The following is a 23,915-nucleotide window of genomic DNA, read 5'->3' as shown; positions in this document are numbered from 1 at the left end:
CAAGAGTCGTGCCCTTAAATGAACCACAAACAAAAAGCACAAAAAATTGTTACCATTTTGAAATGCACAAAAAGAATTAAAGCGTGCTGTGATAGAGAATAATAGAGTGATTATTCTAGAGAATGCGTTAGGTAGGGCAAGAGTCAAAATTTGGTGGACAGAAGGAGGCTATTGCTGGGGGACCATGTCAGAAAGGATGACGACTTGGATTAAATTAGTGGGAGTGAAGATAGGAAGAAGTGGAAAGCTCTTTGCTGTATTTTAGAGCAAGAAACAACAGCATTTGCTGTTAGACTGGGGGTGGAGAATAGAAGGAAAGAAAATTTAAAAATGATCTTTAGGTCTTCAGCCTGTGAGGTTAATACATGGGAAGATCAGAGGAAGGCTGGTTTGGGAAGATGGAATCAAGCATTAAATTTTGAACATGATAATTGGGAGACGTTCATTTGGAAATACCATGTGTGATTGTCTGTAAAATCTGGAGCTGCGAGAAGTTGGAGAATAATACAGTGAAGATGTAAATTTGTAAGTTACTCTTTAGAGATGGAATTTAAGGCCATGATAACAAATAAGACCTTGTAGGAAGGAAAATATAGAAAGAGAATACGGAGGGTCTATCAGAAAGCTCAAAGTAAGTCTGCAATTTAGAGAATGGGTAAACAAGGAGGATCTCATAAAAAAAGAGAAAATCAGTGAAGTATACAGACAATTAGCAGTTGTGATGTTATAAAAGCAAAGAGGATAATGTGTCAGCTGTATTGCTGAGGGTGAGTTAAACCAAAGGTAAACTTTCAAACATTTTGGTTTCACCAACATTTTGGAATGCTTTCCACTCCTAAAAATTTTGGAGAACCCCCAGAGGCTTCTGTTTTTGTGAATTATATCTATCAATGTGTACCATGTCAGAAATTAAAACTGAGAAAAATTTAAGGTGTGTATTTACTCATTGAAAAATAGCAAAATGAAAAAAAATAACAAAATGCATCCATTTCATATTAGCATAAATAACTTAGTTTCATGAAAAATAACTATACTTATCAACACAAAAAGTACTGAGAACAATGACATTGTTTTACACTTTTGCAAATCTCTCTAAAGTCTGGCTTAATGGAAGACTGCTGAATTCTCATATCTGTTTCTGAATTTAATCTATTGTGCTCTGTTTTGTTTGAAGCATATGTAATATGCTTTTGTTTCCACAAAGCAGAAAATTGCGACAGTAACTGAGGAGGATGCATGGTTACAGGAACTTTTTGCTTTGTTTTGTGTTTAACACACAACCGCATATTTGCATGTTCATGGAAATGTTTGAGGAGACTAGAAGAGATGGCTAGTGTAGGAGAAAGAGGAGATAATTGCAGGAATGCAATCCTCATGAAGTTGTGCGGAGATTATATTTGATAACATGTATTTTCTTTTAAAAAGAACCAAAGAGTAAGAGGGTGGGTTCAGCTGTGGGTAGATTCGTGATTGTGGATTTAGATGGCTTTTATTTTCTATGTGAAGTTTGAAGTGAATTTACCAGCTGAAAATGGGACTAAGAGGAAGGGGTTTTTGAGATTTAAGAAAAGCTATAAAGTATGAAATGTTTCAGAGAAGGAGAATATGAGCTGATCAGAGACACATAATAAGAGTGCACAGTTGCATGGACAGGGAAGGCTTATGTCCATACATTTAAGGTGAAATCAATTACTTGCTTGTGTCACTTTTGTTCAGTAGTGTTCAGCTCTTTGGGTGCAAGTGTGGAGAATGCAGATGGTCAGGTTCATACAGGATTAGGGTTTTTGAGGCTGATGGAAAGATGGGAAGAGGCAAGTAACTTGAGGATATTTGCAAAGACTTAATTATGATGCTGTGTCATATGATCTAAACTGACCAATGAAGGAATTGAAGTTTGATGGAAAGTGATGAAAATTCCGAGCTCAATGGATTAGCAATTACTGTTAAAGGAGGGCATTGCAGGGGAAAAAAGACAGGAGGTGGAGCAGTGGTCAAAGACCTTATTTTTTTTTTAATTTAAAGTTAATTGGTATTACAATTTCTGATGATGATGAATTCTATGGTGGGGCCATGAGAATACTTAAGCAGAAAGGAGGAAGAAGGTTCATGAAGTAAGACAGTAAAGACACTGAAAGTCCAGTGTATTTTATGTTTTCATTGTAGGTCAGTGATGATGATGGTGTTGGATGGAAGAGAAGACTGAGGCATGTACTGAAACCAGATGAAAGGTGGATCAAGATTGTAGTGGGACACTAAAGAGAGAATAAGAGATTCAGAACGAAACAGAAAGCAAAGACACTGAGCAGGTCAGGAACCAGGGACGCTGACAGAAGATAGAAATGGTGGATTCCCTGAGGTGTGGGGGAAAATAAACTGTTGGGAACAGCTGGGCAAAGGTGACTTGGACAATAGCATTACAGTTGAGTGGAGCCAGGAAAAATAGCTTGTTTCATTGTGATAGTTGCTACTCTGGCATGACCAGGAGCTTCTAGACAAAAGGTAGCCTCATAAAAGAATCCACTGGCTTATCCCATCAGCTAGAACTTACGAACTAGAAATGCTTTCATTCCTCTCTCACTATTTGAAGCTTAATGGTCTTAAAAATAAAGACAAACAGGCCAAATCCAACAAGTCACTTCATATTTCTAGCATGAAATTTCCAAATCTTTGAATAAAAGGGTCAGAACAGATGATTTGGGAGGTTTCACTCAATTATACACTTCTTGGAACTTAAGGAAAAGTGTAGAATAGAAGTTCAAATAAAAAAAAATAGCTCATTAAGCATTTGCTCTGCTTATGCATCATATTTCAAAGATGTTTAGAATTCAGTAACACCCATATCTAGCATCTCTTGAATATGTCCCTGAGAATGGTTCAGTGCCTATGGAAATGTGTTAAAATAGATCTTCCTTGACTTATGACAGGTCACATCTGGATAAATCCAGTGTAAGTTGAAAATACTGTAAGTTGAAAATGCATTTAACACACCTAACCTGCCACAAACATTATAGCTTCACCTAGCCTACCTTCACTGAGCTTCGAACACTTACATTAGCTTATAGTTGGGCAAAATCATCTAACACAAAGTCTATTTTATAATAAAGTGTCAACAACCTCATGTAATTTATTGGATACTGTATTGAAAGTGAAAAACAGAATGGCTATATGAGTCCAGAATGGTTGTAAGCGTATCAGTTGTTTACCCTAGAGACCGAGTAGCTAGCTGTCTGGGAGCTGTGGCTCATTGGTGTTGCCCAGCATCCCAAGAGAGAATCATACCCCATATTGCTAGCCTGGGAAAAGACCAAAATGCAAAATGCAAAGTGGTTTGTAGCATACGTATATGGCTTTCTCGCTATTGTAAAGTCAAAAGATTGTGAGTGGAGCCATCGTTAAGGCAGGGACCATCTGTGGTTATTAAGAACCTTAAAATGATCTTTTACTCTCTTTTGAAAATTGATACTAAGGAAATAATTTTAACTATGGAAAAATGTGTTATTCAGAAGTGTGGTGGGATATATAGTTTATATAGTGAAAAATTGGAAACAAACCCAATTTTTGTTTCTGCTGGAAACTATGGTCTACCTAGTAAATGAAAAGCAATGTTTATGAAAAATATTATTTATTATAGTATTGCTCATGAAAGGTAGAAAATTAAAGAAAATATTTAAGAGATAGTAAATGCAGAAGGCAAGATGAAAATTATACAATATGATTGTACAGTTATTGTATACAGTTAATTATATAACTTATGCACAGAAAATAAATGCAGAAAGAAATAACTCAGAATATTGAAAGTGATTATATTTGATAAAGTTGCAGATTACCCTCCCCACATTTCTATCTTTCCAGATTTTCTTTAATAAGCTGATCCTTGTGAGAGCAAATATTAAATAATATTTAAAACCAAAGAAAATTGAAGCTCATTTGAAAACTGAATGTCAGAGACAGAGGCCTTGGATGCGAAAAGGGCTTCATTCTTTTCCAGGGATTGAAGGTGATTTGCCCTACCTGAAGGTAGCAATCACACATTGTTTTCTTCTAGAACCCAGGTAAGTACTCCACCCTCCACCACCAAACACAGGTCATTGCAAATTCAATACCTCCCGTATAAGTGAGCAGGTATAATTAATACAGTACAGAGGAGATTTAGAGATTGAAATGTGTGCTCTATCTAAGGACCTTCAAATAGATTTTTTTTCCCCAGAACACCGAGCTGTTCATATAAAACACATATGACAGTCAAGTGGCTTTTGACTCTCCAGTTTGCAGTCACAGATCTAGAATCTCTCATTTCTATTTCTATCTGGATAAATGCTTCCAGGATCTCACACAAAAAGTGAAATCCTCATATGCCCACATAGCAAGCCTTGCAGATATCAGAAGGGCACCAAATGTTGCTCTTCTTTTCCTGAATTGGAAGGAGAAAAGTTAAGCTCATACTTTATTGAGTTCCATATTATGTCTCTCCAGTGGAATTCAGATGTGATCAGCCAGTGGGTCAAATAAAGAGGGCTAGTAACTGGATTCTCATCCAAAATTGTGCTTTTATTCAAAAGCAGCAACAGCTTTTATGCTTGGGGAGTTAAATTTGCTTTATTATTTGGAATCAAACCTCTGCTCTGTGCCCCTGGGCTAGATAATTATTCTTTTAGAGAGAATTAGTCTTCTGATGACTCATTAAGAGGTTCTTTTAGAAAACAATACATTTTTAACATTGGACTAAGTCCCGAGATATTTGAAATTAGTGTAAGTAATGGTTGGAAAGCCCCCAAATGATGGCTGTAAATGACATCCATAGTGGAGGCAGGGACTTAATGGGCACAGAGATAGACACCCTATAGGAACAGAATGCCATGCCGAAGGATTAAATGACCAGTGTCTAAGAGGCTGTATGCTACAATTTGAGATTTATTGTGGCTGTTCTAGAATGATTTCTTCAACACCAATGCTGGCATTTCAAACAGTGCTTCCAGAGCTATTGGCTTATAGTGCAATATGATTTGGGTTGAACAAAACATTTTAGATATGCTGATTAGAGATACACTCACCTTTTATTATTCTCTCTCTCCCTGTGTGTGTGTGTGTGCGCGCGCGTGTGTGTGTACACTTTCTTCCCTGAGGGGTAGATGCTGTGATGCTACGCAAGTAGTGTTGCTGGATCTGTGAACACGATTCCCATATAAATGGTGTCTCATATGGGTTGCAAGAATGCATGTGAAGGGTGTAGATGAGAAAAGTCACAATATGCTTTTATGTACAAGAGGTGTTTTACAAACATTGAGAAATATTATAATGTTATATACAAAGTAATTTTTCTTTTCTTTTTCTTAGCATTTTATATCAAGTACCATGTATTATATTCACTTGTGAGATAGCAATTGATGACTGGATAAAACTGTTACAGATATAGTCTGTCAAAAATAAGAAATCAAAATTGGTCTCCAAAGGAAGCAAATAATATGCCAAACCACTGGTTATTACCATTTCATTATTAGGTTAAAAAATGATCCTTCTCTGTTCTTCTGAATGGCTCTTTTTCTTCTTCCTATTTGCTGTTTGTGAATATTCATTCCCCAGGGCTTTAGCCATCATTCAGTTCTATTTCCTTCTCTGTGTATCCTTTCAGCCCATGCTGCTAACTTTCCATTATAAATGAGTAAATGGTCCTAATCTAATGCTCTAAGACCTTTGTGCCATGGCTTAGGGGCAAATGGAGAGGTGATGAATTTTCTGTCAGTCATAACCTTTGTCCATTTGCTTGTTTTTCTTTGGAAGAATCTCTTTGATCTACTATGCATACAGTTCAAACCAATGCCTAAATATATTTTCAAGCTATAAAGGGATCTGATGATACATATCAGGATAGAAAGAAGGGACAGAAGAGATTGTTGATTCTAGATTCCAGATTCTTGCTGAACCTCCCATGCTAGTTTTATTCATCTTTTGTGATGGTTCTCTATTCGTATTTGTCTTATAGGACGGTTTGGTTCTGTGATAGAAGTTCAATAAATATCTTTTATGCCCAGGAACATTTTAAATGATTTTTGAGGAAGAGTCATATTTTCTACTTCTTCATGCCCTTGGTGCTATATTTAGTATACTGTGGGTTTTAAGAGAGGAGGGAAAATCAGTGAATTAATGCTCCCTGAATACTCTACTAGGTGCTAACAGGAAGGGATGGTAGGAAGAAGACAGGATGAAAATGACACCTGCAACCTAGTTTGAGTGATTCAGTCACACACTTATAGGTACAAAGCTACCTCTATCAATGCAGATGGGATGCAAAATTGAAGAGTCAGTGAGATCTTTTTAAGATGGAAATCTGATAGTATTATTTCCTTTGTATAAACCACAGTTTTCTATGTTCGTTAATATCAGAAACACCCAAATTCTTAACAACATTTTTTAAATGTTCATTTTTGAGAGAGAGAGAAAGAGCATGAGTGGAGGAGGAGCAAAGACAGAGGATACAAAGCAGGCTCTGTGCTGATAGCAGAGATCCTGACACGGGGCTCAAACCCACCAACCGTGAGATTATGACCTGAGCTGAAGTCACACCCTCAACCGACCGCGCCACCCAGGCACCCCAGAAATATAGAAATTCTTCACATGACTTATGAGGTCCCTTATAAACAGCTATTTCATCGCCTATCTGACCTAATTTTGTCTTTCTCTTCTTTGAAACTACTTTTAATTGCTCCAAAGTGAGTGGACTAAAAGTTATAAAAGAAATGAAAATTATTGGCTCAACAGGCCACAGACTTTCTCCTAGGAATTATCTATTTACTTAAAGAAAAAGGAGAAACATATGTACAATACATTTACCTAATGAAGGTATGACGTCAGGATTCAGTTGCTAGAAGTAGATTAAATCGCATTTGGCAGTGAAACACCCGTGCGGTTTTAGCTATAAAAACAACCATCCCAGCTATCCAGGATCATAGAATAACATCATCCTACCCCATTGTAAGGCTAATGGGGTCACTAAATTCGAATTGAAATAGGGGATAATCTTCTAACCAGTTCCAATGAGGAGCTTTGTCTGTGATTGATGTTGTGTAAAATTTCCAAGGTGATTAGAATCAGTGGAGGCGTGGGGAGGGGGTTGGCACTGGGGAAGACAAGTTTGGAAAAGAAGTTCGAGAATGGACTGTGACTGAGGCCTGACCTGAATAGACCTGAGCAATGGCTGGAGAGGACGCGGAGACCACGTGGAATGGGTTAGGTTAATTTGTCTGCGGTAGACAGGGTCCGCCCAGTCAGAAACCGAATCGCATACTCAGAATATTAAACCTTTTTCCACCCTGAGCAGTAACTAAAATTTTATAACCACATAAAGACTTACTGCTACATAATACATAACTTCTTTTTACTTAATACTCTCTAATAGTGGTCATAATAATAGCTAATGTTACCGAGTGCTTACTATGTGCCAGGCACCACTATTCTTCGTACTTTGTATGTGTTAACACAGTGCTCACCATGACTCTCTGATGTCACTGTTATTCCAGTGTCACAATTGGAGAAACAGAATCTTAGCGAGGGCATGCAACTTTTCCAAGCACGCAAGCAAGGGTGTGGTGTCGCTGGGCGCCCCTCCCACGCAGTCTGCTCAAAGACTCCCATCTCTAGCCTGCACCTAAACCACACCTCACGTGCCAACTGTTGTCATTCATTATCAACATCACTGTCCCTTCATTTCTGCATATTAATTCACTGCGAATCCACGCATTTAGAATGGAAATAAATTCATACAGAATCTAATCCAGTGTTTTATTTTTTTTTTATTTTTTAAAAAAAAAATTTTTTTTTCAACGTTTTTTATTTTTTTTGGGACAGAGAGAAACAGAGCATGAACGGGGGAGGGGCAGAGAGAGAGGGAGACACAGCATCGGAAACAGGCTCCAGGCTCCGAGCCATCAGCCCAGAGCCTGACGCGGGGCTCGAACTCACAGACCGCGAGATCCTGACCTGGCTGAAGTCGGACGCTTAACCGACTGCGCCACCCAGGCGCCCCCAGTGTTTTATTTTACCAGTGAGGAAGCTGAAGCCTTGAGAATGCAGGCGTGTTGATGGGACGGGACCGTGAGTCGGCAGAAGGGAACCAGAACACAACCTTAAGCCCTGCTTTTACATCATATCCAAGCACTGTATACTGAACATTGTTTGTAGGGGATGGAAAAAAAATCTCAAAGTCCTGATTCTGGTGGTTCTTCGTTTCGTTTTATGTATGTATGCATGTATATGTATGTGCGCACATGTGTGTATGGAAATACATGTATACACATGCACATAAAATATATACAAATACATTTAAAATGTGCACATATATGCAATAGAAGTAGAGATTTTTTTTCTTAGGGCATCTTTTTCAAAGGCAGAAGAATGCCTTCGCACTTCCTCATTCCTCTACTCAGCCCTCCCGTTGCAAGCAGGTTCAGAGCGTCGTGGTGTCAGGGTCTGAGTGTTCTTATGGAAGGAAGTAACTGGGACTCCGTATCTTCAGCAGCCTCTGGCCCAGCCCCTCGTCTTTGTTTCTTTGGAGTTGGATGGAGTCACAAAAATGAAAGACCCGCATTCCTTTTCTTTTATTGCAGTTGTTTGTACCCTGCTTTGCTGCTTAGCACATTTCTGTTCAAACACAAACGATCAGTAAGTGTATATGGGGTTATCCGGTTTCACATCTTTCCCAGGTTAGAAGATAAGGTGAATTTGCTCATTTTTTATTCTGAAACAAGAAAATCTATACTAATACGTGTTTTGTTGGGCAGACTTTTATCATTTCTTTGTCTATCTGACCACAAGCATCTATATTTGTTCTATGATATCCTTATGTGGTATGGGATCCTCACCTTCCACTGTATCCAGGGCAGATTCTGTGGTATATTATTATTCTCAATACCTTGAAAACTACTTAACTTTCTTATATCTCCTTCCAAATATCAGACTAGTTTTTTTTTTTTTTTTTTTAAATATCACACTACTTTTAGTCAAACTAGAACCCTAGTTAAGTCCAATTATCTGTCTGATCCATGCCCGGGAGAAAGAACTACAAGATCTGCTGATTGCTCTCCATCAAAATCATGAACATAGACCTAAAAGGGCACTCTGCGTTCTCCTGCATTTGTAGATTGCTTGCCTAACACGCTTCGATCCTTCTAGACCTCATGAAGACTACATTATACTTCCTTGAAAAGCTTCTAAACCCTTACCATGACTCACTCATAGTTTGTGACCTTGCCTCACACATCTACAGACTTGAACTTCCTCATCTCCCCACTGTTAGATCTACTCTTTATCTAACCCCACAAATTCTGTCTTTTCTCCTATTGCAATACTCCCGTTAAAGGTCAATCCCTCCACATACGTTCTGTATCTCATTCTATGGTATCTTCTCAAGGACTTTGTTCCTATAATTATCGTGTAGTTCTTTAGCATCATAAATTACTAGATCATTCTTCTTAGCTTATGTGTCAGTTAGCCTCTCTATAGGAAGAAGATGGTACATTTCAATTGGGTAATTCAAGAAAGTATTAATAAAGAGAATATTTACACAGGTATAGATAAGGTGTAGTAGGAACACCATGACAGGTAGTGTGGTACCAGTGAAGTAAGACTCTCTCTACTCCCACATCTACTTCTTTTAGTCCCTAGGCCTGAAGGGTGGGGGGAGTGAGCCATTACTTGGAGTCAGAGAGAGAGCTATGTGGAAAATGTTGCCTAAAAGGGCAATGGTTTCCTGTAAGAGGTGGGGCACAGCCAACCCCTATGACCTCATGGCGAGGGATTGGGTGCGGTGATAAAAACTTTTCTTCCTCTCTCTCCTCCTTCCGTCTGGAATCTCCTGCCCATGTTCCCCACTGGCAGACAGAGGGCAAGAGAGAACATGCAGTAATTGAGGAAGTGGATAGTGAATTAGAGGGTGAATCAGTGTCAAAGCAAAAATTACACTGGATAAAATTCAACAAATAAAGAAGAATTTATTCAAGGCCATTTCAATAGGAGAGTGAGGCTAGAACTCAACTTCACCCAAACAAAGAAAAGTAGGGTTTTGTTTTTTAATGTTTTTAAAAGTAAACTCCACCCCCAATGTGGGGCTCAAACTGGCGACCCTGAGGTCAAGAGTAGCACACTCTAACAATTGAGCCAGCAAGGTGCCCTGGAATAGTGGAATTTTTAAAGGCTAGGGTGAGCAACTGGAAAAGTGTTGGAGGATGTTAGGAAGAGGTCGTAGGTCACCTCTGTTTGCTAATAAACTTCATATATCTTTATGACAAGAGTTTTGCAACTTGGAGCAAGGCCCCCATCAAAGTTAGGCTATGACCTCCCCTCAGAAACTAAGGGGAGTATCTTTCTTGATTACATTTAAAATTTTTTTTTTCAACGTTTATTTATTTTTGGGACAGAGAGAGACAGAGCATGAATGGGGGAGGGGCAGAGAGAGAGGGAGACACAGAATCGGAAACAGGCTCCAGGCTCTGAGCCATCAGCCCAGAGCCTGACGCGGGGCTCGAACTCCCGGACCGCGAGATCATGACCTGGCTGAAGTCGGATGCTTAACCGACTGCGCCACCCAGGCGCCCCTCTTGATTACATTTTAAAGGGATGGTTGCTAGATTCTTGAGAAAGACATTTTATCCTATGAAACTGACAAGAAGCTTTTAAAAAGATTTACATCTCAAAGTGTCAGAGAAAGAAGTTATAATTACAAGTTTTTGTTTGTTTTTGTATTTGTTTTTTTAAGTAGATGCTCTCAGAAAAGGGAGGTCAGGAGCCTATCAGGAAAAAGATTGTCTGAAATTTAGTCGAGTTGAAGAGAACTTGAGCATCTTGGTCACCAGGTAACCTCAGCATGGCATACAGTAAAACAAAACAAAGTAAAAATTTTTTTTCCTGATGCTACTGCCCTATTTCTATACCTGTCTTCAAGGCACAACTTCTTGAAAGAGTTGCTTTTTATAGTCATTTTTTCTGATAAATCACCTCTAGTTCACTCTCCAGTACATTCTTTATTATTTTTTTCATGTTTATTTTTGAAAAAGAGAGCGTGGGTGGGATAGAGGCAGAGAAATAGGGGGACAGAAGATCTGAAGCGGGCTCCGGGATGACAGCGGTGAGCCTGACGCAGGGCTCGAGCTCACAGACTGTGAGATCATGACATGAGCTGAAGTTGGAGGCTCAACTGACTGAACCACTCAGGCGCCCCCATATTGCTAAATCCAGTGGCCAGTTTCTCCTTCTGTATCTTAATCAGCCTCACTGCAGCATGCAATAGAATTAACTCCTTCTTCTTGAAACTTCCTTTCCTCAGCGCCCCTCCCCGCCCCTCACTTAGTTGGATGTTCCTTATCTGATTCCTTTGCTGGATTCTCTTCTCTGTCTCCTCTCTGGTGTCTAAAAGATGGAGTACCTCAAGGTCTGAGCTGGACTTTTTTTTTCTTTCCTTTTGGACAATACACTGTCTCTAGGTAGTATCTTCCTGCTCCATTTTGTTAAATATCATTCTTTTGCGGATGACTCCTATGTGACTGCCGTAGTCTTGACATTTTTCTCCCTCTCTAGAATCAGATATCCAGCCAATTTTGCTTTCCATAAGATGTTTACAAAGCACTGCATGTTGAACTTGTTCCAAAACAGATTGCCTTCCCTTAACCCAAACTTGTTTCTCTCCCATTTTTCTGCCTCGGCAAATAGCAGTATCACCCACCTCATGGCTCCGGCCAAAATCTATGAGGAGTCTCGACTTCCTCTTTTTCACTCACTTTCTACCTCCAAATTGTTAGCAAGTAAAATTGATCCCACCTGCGAAGACATATCTCCTGCACTTCTACCACTGCTTGGTCCAACCCATCCTTATCCCTCCCTGGAATCCTTGTCTGTATTTGCACTCCTGCCTCTGTATAATTCATTCTCCACAGACTCAGCAGGGAGATCTTGATAAGCAGACATTGGATTATCTAACCTCCCACCTTCACTTGGAGCAAACTCCAAATCCCTCCCACGTCCTACAAAGTCCTACAGGAACCCATCTCTGTCGCTGTTTTGGATTCCACATCTCAACACCCTCCCGCTTGCACCTGGTGCCCAGTGACTTTGGTCTTCTCTCTGTTCCTAAAATTGTCTTTCTTCTGATCTTTTTATGGTGAGTATTTTTTTTGGTAATTCAGGTCTCAGCTTAGATATCCTAAGAGCTTAGATATCCTATTACCTGACTACTCAATCTAAGGTGACCCCTGTCACTGTATCACATTACTCTAATTGTTTACAGAACATTTATTCTATGACATTTTCATGTTTAGTATTTATTGTCTGTCTCATTTTGTCAGAATCATGAGATCAGGTCCTTCACTTTATCTGCTGCACTATGGACATGGGTTAGCTCATAATAGTTGCTATACGTAAATGTGTTGAATGAGTGCTAATTGAGGAGTGGAGGCTACATATTCAAACAGACTCAATTTCCTGACTGTGTCTGGATCTTGAAGCTAAAGCAATATCTATAAACTGATACCTTTTTTTTTTTTTTTGGATTGGCAGTATATCAGTATATTTTAATTAAATCAGAGAAAAGACTAAGAAGAAATGAATCACCAACAAAAGAAATTGCCAGATCGATGGACTGTTTCATGTGACATAAAAGTTCCTATTTATAAGGTTTTATGATGATAGTCTTTCCCTTGATGGTGTGTGCATTACATAGATATATGCATGTTTTAGGGTTAGGCCTTGAGGCTTACATGCATACCACGTTAATTCATTATCTGTAGCATTTCAAACTTCAACACAAATAAGAATGAAATCACTTAATGGTAAGCATCTATTTTAAATGACTAAGATAAAAGAAGCTAATACTCATAAGATTCAATTAGGTTGAACAAATTCTTTTTTAAAATTCTGAAGGGAAGTGCCCATGTGTTACTGCTTTGGGGATCATTGAGGAGGATTCTCACAGAGATCTATTTATCCTTTCTGATTAATGAAATTAATCTTGATTCTCCATAAATAACAGTAGTTCACATACTGGCAAATATCAAAGTATTCTATAAATATAAATTGACCATATGGTAATCAATCTTTACAGAGTAGTTGAAAAGATTTATGAAATCTTAATTGGCAAGCAATTGGCATGGCCACAAACTTTAGTGGTCAGAAATACAGTATATTTGATTGGAGCATTGAGTCCGTTGACGTTTAGAGTGAGTACTGAAAGATATGAATTTATTGCCATTATGATGCTTGTAGAGTTGGAGTCTGGTGGTGTTCTCTGGTCCTTTCTAATCTTTGTTGCTTTTGGTGTGTGTATATATATATATATATATATATATATATATATATTCCTCATTTCTCCCATCTTTTCTCCCCTCAGAGAGTCCCCTTAAAATTTCTTGCAGGGCTGGTTTAGTGGTCACAAACTCCTTTAATTTTTGTTTGTCTGGGAAACTTTTTATCTCTCCTTCTATTTTGAATTACAGCCTTGATGGATAAAGAATTCTTGGCTGCATATTTTTCTGATTCAGCACATTGAATATATCCTGCCACTCCTTTCTGGCCTGCCAAGTTTCTGTGGATAGGTCTGCTGCAAACCTGATCTGTCTTCCCTTGTAGGTTAGGGACTTTTTTTCCCTTGCTGCTTTCATGATTCTCTCCTTGCCTGAGTATTTTGTGAATTTGACTATGATATGCCTTGTTTGATGGTTGGTTTTTGTTGAATCTAATGGGGGTCATCTGTGCTTCCTGGATTTTGATGTCTGTGTCTTTCCCCGGGTTAGGAAAGTTTTCTGCTATGATTTGCTCACATAACCCTTCTACCCCTATTTCTCTCTCTTCCTCTTCTGGGACCCCTAGGATTCTGATGTTCCTTTTTAATGAGTCACTGATTTCTCTAATTCTTAAATCGTGCTCTTTTGCCTTAATATCCCTCTTTTTTTCTGCTTCATTATTCTCTATAAGTTTGTCCTCTGTATCTCTGATTTTCTGTTCTGCCTCGTCCATCCTTGCCACCGCAGCATCCATCCGTGATTGCAGCTCAGTTATAGCATTTTTTTATTTCATCCTGGCTAGTTTTTACATCTTTTATCTCTGCAGAAAGGGATTCTAATCTATTTTTGACTCCAGCTAGTATTCTTGTTATTGTGATTCTAAATTCTGGTTCAGACATCTTGCTTGTATCTGTGTTGGTTAAATCCCTGGCTGTCGTTTCTTCATGCTCTTTCTTTTGGGGTGAATTCCTTCATTTTGTCATTTTGAAGGGAGAAAAGGAATTAATGAGGTAGAAAAATTAAAATTAAAATTAAAAATGTATTAAAATTAAAAATACACAAACACAAATCAAATAAATGATGCTAGATCCAAGGTGTGTTTTGGGCTGGGTGTTGAAAGTGGTTTGACAGATTAGAGGAAAAAAAGGGGGAAAAGAAAAAAAAAAGGAAATCGTTTGAGAATTTGAAAAGATGAATATACTGAAGTAGACTAAAATGAGATGATGGGAGTAAAATAGAATTTGAAGAAATTTACACAAAAGTAAAGGCTATAAGTAGAAAAAAAATTAAAGAAAAATATTTTTAATAAAAATTAAAAATAAAAATGAATTTTTTCTCTTTCTGTATTCAAGAAAAAGGAAAAAATGAAAAAGAGAAAAAAGAGATAGAGAAAAAAGAAGGAAATCATTTGAAAATTTGAAAAAGTGAATGCACTGTAGTAGACTAAAATAAAATGATGGATGTAAAATAGAATTTGAAAAAATTTACATAAAAGCAAAAAATATAGTAAAAGAAATTAAAGAAAAATATTTTTAATAAAAATTGAAAATAAAAATGAATTTTTTCTCTTTCTGTATTAAGAAAAAGAAAAGAAGTGAAAAAGAGAGGAGAAAAAAAGGAAGAAAATTGAATAGATGGACCTGCTAATAGATTGAAATAGGACTGAAATTACTTTGGTCTCCCCTAGAAGTCAGACTTTGAAGCGCTTTATAGTCCATAAACTAAGTAGGCGGTGAGACTTGTGTTCTTGAAGAGCGAGGCTGGCCCAGTTGGGGGGGGGGCATCAGTGTAACGGCTCTGTTCTCCACTAGATTGCGCTGCTAGCCTACTGGGGTGGAGCATTGTGGCGCTCGTAGGTGCATATGTGCATGCGCTGGAGCAGTGAAAATAGCATCACCCAGTTACCCAGTCTCTAGTATGGGAACTCTGTTCTCTCTGATCAGCACTCACTGGTCCTCTGTCTTCAGCTTTCATCCACTGCCTGCTTCTTCACTGTCTGTGACCAAGCCCCAGGCAGTACCTCTCTCCGGAGGTTTGTCTCAGATGCAGCTGTTTTCCCGGCCCCTTACTTCTGAAGGACTGTGGCTTTGACCCGTTCTGCCCCTCTGCGGGAGAGTCTCAGCAAGTAATGGCTGAATGAACAATGGTCGAATATCAGCTGCACCCTGGAATGCTTGCTGGACCCTGCTGCTGCTGGTGCCCTGAGACTGCAGCCAGATGCCAGCCCACCCTAGAAAATGTTCACCAGATAGTGTAGCAGCAGCTTTTCAGGGATTATGGAAAATCACAACACACATCTGGCACCAGGCTTCACCCTCAACGACCTTGCCCCAGTACCAGTGAATGTGGCCACCTTCCGGGGTCTGCTGGGGCCAGGTGGCTTCAACAGTCTCTTCCAAATGTCCTTCCAGCAGTGGAACTGCTTTTCCCCATGTGGCCCAAGAACCTCCCTGACCCCCCTCTGTTCTTGGGGATTCGCTCTTCCCACCAGAGCACCGCCAGGTATCGAGCTGCAGAGTTGCAGCCTTTGTGCTCTCCTTGTTACAGTCTCAATGGAATTTAAACCCTCTCCTTTCTCCTTTCTCCCTTTTTAGTTTAGTCCCTGCGGCTGTTTCCAATTTTCCACTTTCTCTCTAGCTGCTTTTGGGGAGGGCTGCTTTTCCCGTATTCTCCCCCTGCCCCCAGTCTCTGTCCTCTCTCCACCCGCAAAAGCACCTCCCTTCTTGCGGCTTCTCGTTCCCCAAGTTCACCTCTCCATGTCGCGTACCTGCTGAATTCTGTGGTTCAGGTTGTGCAGATTGTTGTGTTAATCCTCCAATCAGTTTTCTAGGTGTGTAGGATGGTTTAGTGTTGGTCTGGCTGTATTTCATGGATGCGAGACACACAAAAAGCTTCCATGCTCTTCCGCCATCTTGGCTGCTCCAAGCGGAAATACAGTATATTTGAAATACTCTAGCCTAGCACTGATTAGATCAGGTTTGCAATATGTTATATTAGGTTAGCACTATTGTTTTGCTTGACTTGTACAGTGTTTTAAAAATTGGTAGATTGCAACTGAAAATCCAAATTTTTGTCTTCTCACAAAGAACTGGAATATCCATCCTTCAGTGAGCCTTCATTTCCGCATGGCAACAATCAGTTGAGCAAAGGAGTTTCTGATCTCTTCACCACGGCATATTGCTCAATACATAGCCAGCTTTTCTCATTTATTTTTTCTTGCCTGCGCCCTGTACACCTTGTATTGCCGAATCTGTCATCTGTTCTAGATGACAGTCAATTAAGTAATAATACCTAATTCATACTAGAGAAATATCAAATTGTTTCAGCTGTCTCAACATCACAGAAAAATTATATATATTTTTTTGTATAAAATGCTGCACAGTTAGGTTAACTAAAAATTTGAGACACTGAACTATACAATAATACAAGATAATATTGTTAATTTTGTATTTTTTTTTTAGAAAATTGGTGTGTTTTTATGTTAAATGGTATTAACTTGACACATTCTTTTACCTAAGAATGCCTAGCAAAAGTGATCAATGCAAGAGTAGTATCAGAATACATTAGCCCACCTCTTCCATATTGGTGAATGAAAAGTTATATTTATTTTGTAACATTTTATGGTTATAAATACCATACATATTTTTAGTAGAAAAAATTTATATGCAGAAAAATTCAGAGAAAGAGGAAATTACCCATAATCCAATTATATTATGATATGGGTATATATGTGTGTGAAGTGTTTGTGTGTGTTGTGTGTGAATATACATAACCAAGCATGCATAAAAAATATATATTTATATTGCATAGTTTTATTTATTTTTTTTTAATTTTTTAACGTTTATTTATTTTTGAGACAGGGAGAGACAGCATGAATGGGGGAGGGTCAGAGAGAGAGGGAGACACAGAATTTGAAACAGGCTCCAGGCTCTGAGCTGTCAGCACAGAGCCTGATGCGGGGCTTGAACTCACGGACCGCGAGATCATGACCTGAGCCGAAGTCGGATGCTTAACTGACTGAGCCACCCAGGCGCCCCTATATTGCATAGTTTTAAAAGCAAAGTTTAGGGGTGCCCAGCGGCTCAGTCAGTTATTACCTAGTGAATAACACAACAATGAATGTCTGACTCGAAAATGATATTTCCTTTACTGATGATAAGAACATTTTCTTGGCTCTCTGCTACCCATGGAAATAAATACAGGCTATAATCTCGATGGTCATACTAATTATTTGTCATCAGCGTCACCGCCATCAACGCTTTAAACACTATTTTACTGTCATCACCTATTGCCATCATTGTCATGGGGTTTTCCTTTCTTCCATCTAATCCTCCTCTTCCAATTCACAAAGGTCTGGCCAACAAAATTTGGCAAAGAACTACTTTAAAATCCACTTTAAGAAACAGTTAATAATAGAAAACTTTATCTTCTTAACTGATGTATTCTGCTGAAAGTTTTCAAAAAGCATGCTCCCTTAACCAGGCTAAGTAAGCATAAATTCTCTGCATTAATTTTGTGTTGCTGCATGACAGGTACCACAGACGTCATGTCTTAAACCCACACAAATGTCTTTCTTGCCATTTCTGTGAGTTAGGAGCCCAGGCCTGGTTTAACTTCATCCTCTGTCTGGAGTCTCCCAAGGCAGCGGTCTCAGTGCTGACGGGGCTGCGATATCCTACAAGGCTCAGGGTCGCCCTCCAAGCTTATTCAGGCTGGTGGCAGAATTCTGTTTCTTGCAACTGTAGACGGAGGCCTTTTTTCCTTGTGGCTGCTGGCTGGGGGTTACTTTCAGCTCTTAGAGGTTACCGGCTCTTCTTTGCCCCACGGCCCTCCCTATAACATGACAGTATGCCTCTTCCACCTCTCTCATGCTCAAATTTCTTTCTACAAGGGACATGTGGGTGGCTCAGTCGGTTAAGCATCCGACTTCAGCTCAGGTCATGATCTCACAGTTTGTGAGTTCAAACCCCACGTTGGGCTCTGTGCTGACAGCTCAGAGCCTGGAGCCTGCTTCAGATTCTCTCTCTCCCTCTCTCTCTCTGCCCGTCTCCCACTCCTTCTCTGTCTCTCAAAAAAATAAATACATGTTTAAAAAAAGTTTAAAAAAAAGCAAAGTTTAATATTAATATTTTGACTAGTATTTCTTCATTTTCTAACATTGTCAATAATTTCCTACATCACTAAATTTAGTAGATCTACCTGAAAAGTGTAGGTTTTTCTTTTTATTTATCACAAATAACAAGTAAGAATATTTCATTTAATTTTAAAAGTAATCTAGTTAGGATCAGTCTTGCTCAGTTCATTTGAAAGGGGAAAGATCTATAAAGAGAAGGAAAAATTCATAATAAATAAATAAATAATACATACATATTTGCCTACAAAGAAAGATTTATTTCCTTTGTTGTATATTCTTTACTAAGTGTTTGATTTGATTTGGCCTCATAATCAAGACTTAGAGATATTTAAAAAATTTTTTTAAACGTTTATTTTTTGAAGGAGAGAGAGACAGAGTGTGAGTGGGGGAGGGGCAGAGAGGGAGACACAGAATCTGAAGCAGGCTACAGGCTCTGAGCTGTCAGCACAGAGCCCGACGCAGGGCTCGAACTCACAAACTGTGAGATCATGACCTGAGCTGAAGTTGGCTGCTTAACCGACTGAGCCACCCAGGTGCCCAAGACTTAGAGATATTGTTACCATATGAAAGAAAGGCAAGAGATGTTATTTTAAGCAAACTGCTACCAACCTCTGAAAGTTTCCCAATTTTTCAGTATTCTACTTTGATAACAACAGAACAGTAATTGAAAATGAATTATTCAAAGAAATAATGTTATCCTTTGTTAAACAGGGACCCCTTTCTTCCTTCATTTGTTTAAGCAGAAGAACCAGGCAGTTGGATTTGGGGGAACTGTGTATGTGTTTGGAGCTGAGTATAAGCCCCTTCACATTTCAAAGCCCTTAAATTCACAGCTCCACTTTATTGCTGATAATTGTGTCAGGTATGAAATTAATGTGCTCTGTTGAGTACACCCAAGGAAACCCACGTAAAAGTCAATTTCTAAACAGAGTTGGTAAGGTTTTAATTTTTATAATTTTACTTTAAAGATAAGGAAACAAGACTCAGAGAAACAAAACAAATATTTTGACCAAGTGACGTGAGAATTTAGAAGGGGGATGAGGCAGAACTCACAGCCCCATATACTGTGTGGCCATTCATTCACCATGTTCCCTGAAACTCACATTCCCTGCTTTACTAAATTTCAGAGACTGTGCAGACCATGTGTTTTCCAAAATGACAGTCTGTTAAGCTTTCTATTCTACTAAACACTGTTTCAACTAGCCATTCATTTCCTTTTTTTCTGACTCTAGTGTTGTGGTTTTTGACTTGACTTCATGTACCAGCGAAACATAATATTATCAAAATCCAGTTTGTGCTCTTCTTGATTAATTGTACTGAGATTGAGTTATTAAAAATGAAAATAAAGATAATTTTATATTGCTTTTTAAATTTTTTTTTAATGTTTATTTATTTTTGAGAGATAGACAGAGAGAGAGAATGAGTGGGGGAGGGGCAGATAGAGAGTGAGACACGGAATCTGAAGCAGGCTCCAAGCTGTCAGCACAGAGCCCAAAGCTGGGCTTGAACCCACAAACCACGAGATCATGACCTGAGCCAAAGTTGGACACCTAACCGACTGAGCCACCCAGGCGCCCCTTACGTTGCTTTTTATATCAAGAAACATATTTGTATTTTAAAAGTAGGAAATTAACTTGGGGCAAATGACTTTCTGTCCTTGCTGTTTTTTAATTTTCTCTTTCTCATACAAATAATAAAAACTGCTCAATATTATCACCAACAATGCCTAATTACTATCTGACTAAAGCAGAGAGCATGCAAAGGTGACTTCCTTTTGTAAATTAGCGACTGTAGAGACATTATACTTAACAAGCGTTGTACTGTCACAATCGCAGCCTCACCATCTCACATAGGTAATGATTTTTTTTCTTTCTCTTAAAAAAATTATTTTTATTATTTTTATTATTTTTGTTACAGGAGCTTCTTTTTAAAATTTCTTAAATTTTATTTTTTTAATTTACCACCAAATTAGTTAGCATATAGTGCAACAATGATTCCAGGAGTAGATTCCTTAGTGCCCCTTACCCATTTAGCCCATGCCCCCTCCCACAACCCCTCCAGCAACCCTCTGTTTGTTCTCCATGTTTCAGAGTCTCTTCTGTTTTGTCCCCCTCCCTGTTTTTGTATTATTTTTGCTTCCTTTCCCTTATGGTCATCTGGTCTGTGTCTTAAAGTTCACATAGGTAATGATTTAAGGGTATGTTTCAGTTTGTTAATACTCAAAACAATATTGCAGGCAATATAGACATTTCTCTATTTCAAAATGGTCATTTATGATGATCTTATCATTTATAATCTCAAATCTTAGTAAAAAAAATTTAACTGGATAGATTACATTGCAGCCAGCAGATCATCAGTGGTTTTCCAGAAGTCACTCTTTACTATTCTCTTTGCCCCTCCCACCACCCCTCCTCCTGCTCATGTTTGCATTTTCAACAGCTGTGTTATTTACTTGGTTATTATGTTTATATCAAGAGTCCAGTGATCTTGATTGGGCGTTCCAGAGTAAATCACAGCCGAGATCCAGGAGGGCTACCTATAAAGGGCAAGGTACCATTTTGACTTTCCCACATAATAGGTTATTTTGTCATTGGCATTACCATGCTCCCCAGGCCTTACACAGCTAAGCTAAAATAACTGCATTTGCTTTAGCCACTCTCTGACTGTTGAATTGTAGAGCAATTTTGCTTTTGTTTCTCTCTAACCCTTTAGAAAATAAAGTTATTTAAGTATAGTTCTGGGATTCTTATTGTCTCTAAAGGTCATCTGCTCTGGCCAGAAAGGTTTCTAGGCGATGAGAAATTGATTTACCCAGAAAACAAGGAGCCTTGTTTTTAACTCTTCCTAATGGCCTTCACGAGGGAATTAGAACATCCTCCGCAGAAAGGTTGACATGCTCTGGCATAGATGGGGGCTGAGCTGCACTATAAACATGTTAGTGTCTTGACTGTGAATTGCTTGCCACCTAGATGAATGCTCATCACACTCTCCGGGAGACACTTGTCACAGCCTCACAGAGACCTGCTTATCATTCATGTGGTCACTTCCATTACCTCTGCTCAGACTGTGCTGACCTGCTATTAGTGACTCTAATTTAATTTCCCTCACTAGTGTCATGGGTTATTTCTTCCATTACTTGAGAGATTTAATTTACAGGGTAAACTCCATCACATGAGAGAAGGAATTTTTCATGATGGTAGAAACAAGTACCTTTGAAGATTAAGATGACGCTGGCTATTTATCTTGGTCATCTCGGTAGCTGGCAGTTGAAACTTCATTGAATGGTAATATATTCCTGTATTGATGGTGCCTCTGACAGGAATTAAGCAGGGTATGTTTTACTGATTTTATGGAGTCACTGTTTGGTGCTATGCATTCAGAGAATCTTAAGTAACAGGTACAACATCACTTCTGGAAGGTAGAGAAAGAATTAAAGGACATTATTTTCACTCTTGTTCCCCCCACAGACTTCAGACTATGACTTCCCTTGATTTTATTCTATTATAATATTTCAAAAGAACAAAAGCGGAGAAAAGTCGCGATTGTTTGTGATCAGATTAAAGCCTTAAAAGACATTATTTTTCCTGTTTTTAGATTTGACTTCAAAAAATGCCTCATAAGGGGCTCCCTTTAGAATACAAATAATGGAGGCAGGTCTGACGGCACACTCTTGGAGTGCATGCATTATTTTGCCTTTCTATTTTTATCACTAATTGCCGGAAAGTTTAAATATTTTCACTCACTTTTTTTTCTTATTCTTCAATCTCAGGACCTTGTCGACATGGCTTACTCTTTTCTGTAAGTTCTTTGCTTACAAAGCCTCAGCAGTCTTGGCAGAAAATCACCGTTTTCCTTGGTCTGAGTTTTTGCCCCCAAGTAACTGGTGTCTCGTGAACTTAAAGAAAAAAATCAAACAGAGAGCTTCATGTCTCCGTGGGTCTAGATGATGGGAGAGAAAGGGAAAGAGAGAGAGAGAGAGAGAGAGAGAGAGAGAGAGAGGAAGAGAGAGGAATGTCTATTCCTCTTATTTCCCCATCTTCATTTTTTGGCTTCATTGTTGGCCCCCAAATTGGGTTCATCCTCAATTCTTTTCCGTCTTTCACACCTTAGATCTAAGCCTTTAGTAAATACTCTGCTGCCAAAAGTGATCCAGAGTGTGAGCACTTCTCCCAAACATGAACTTCTCTGAGGGCCAGAGCAGGCCTCCGTCATGCATTTCTAGAGGGCAGTGCTGGCCACCATCACACAGCAAGAGTGGGGTGGGGAAAGGAGACAGAAGGAAGATTCAGAAAGCTCAGTCTATTTCAAAACTTCAGTCCTAAGAATAAGGGAGAGAATTTTCTTCACATCCTCTCCCCTTTTCAATTTTTAAAAAAATGTTTGTTTATTTATTTATTTATTTATTTATTTTCAAGAAAGAGCACAAGCAGGGGAGGGGCAGAGAGAGAGAGAGAGAGAGAGAGAGAGAGAATCTGAAGCAGGCTCCAGGCTCTGAGCTGTCAGCACAGAGCCTGACACAGGGCTTGAACCCATGAACCATGAGATCATGACCTGAGCTGAAGTCGGACCCTCACCCGGCTGAGCCAACCAGGCACCCCTCCTTTATTCAGTTTTTATCTCAACTCTTCTACTGTCCTCTTTTCTAGTGGATGAATGATACTCGATTTAAATCAGTTAATAATTTCATTCTCCTTTGCCAGTAATTGGTCTGCGGTGGTCTTGTGACCTCATTCTGACCGATGAGTCACACAGAAACTGTTGAGGTGATTTTATTCCAAACTAACAGCAAGAAAAAAAGCCTTCCCTTAAGTCTTCCTTCTTGCCTGGAAGACTAAAATGGTAACTTGAAGTCGGGGAAGCCATGTTGTGGCAGAATGGGAAAGTACAGGGATGACAAACCAATATGACCGACAAAAACAGCTTGGATCCACAATGACTTTGCTAAGTGATTGAACCAATACTTTGCCTACTTCTGGAATTCTAGTTAAGTAAATGATAAAAGCTGCAAGTAGTTGAGTTGGATGGGGTCTGCTCTCTGCAGCAAAAAACATTTCAAAATGATGTACTTACGTGTAATTTTGCCCTGCATGTCCTATTATTACACTCCACTCAATGTTGAGAGATCTCATTCCTTTTGCTTGGAATCTTGGTGCTCTCAATTTGCCTAAACCAGGATTGGCAAGTGCATCTCTGGTTACTATGTCTTTCCCCCTAGATGAACTTGGACTAGATTTTCTACACTTAGTGTTTTTCACTTTCCCTGGGTCACAGATTAAGGCGTTGTTGAGCAGGTTACCACGTCAGGTTTTCAGCTGTGTTCTCTCTCCCATTAAGCAACATGTACTGTTTGGAGGTATCTGGGTACCCTAAGCAGTCCTTAGATTTACGGCTATAGTTTATTCCTCCTAAATGAGATAATATATGTAAACACTTTTTTTTGTCAATTATTAAGAACTAAGCATATATGTGGGTACAATTACTGTTGTTATCACCACCATCATCATCATTACCTCTCTTGT

The sequence above is a fragment of the Lynx canadensis genome, chromosome B2, assembly GCF_007474595.2.
Source record: "Lynx canadensis isolate LIC74 chromosome B2, mLynCan4.pri.v2, whole genome shotgun sequence".
NCBI lineage: Eukaryota > Metazoa > Chordata > Mammalia > Carnivora > Felidae > Lynx > Lynx canadensis.
The sequence above is the reverse complement of the archived record's forward strand: the minus strand, read 5'-3'. Positions refer to the sequence as shown.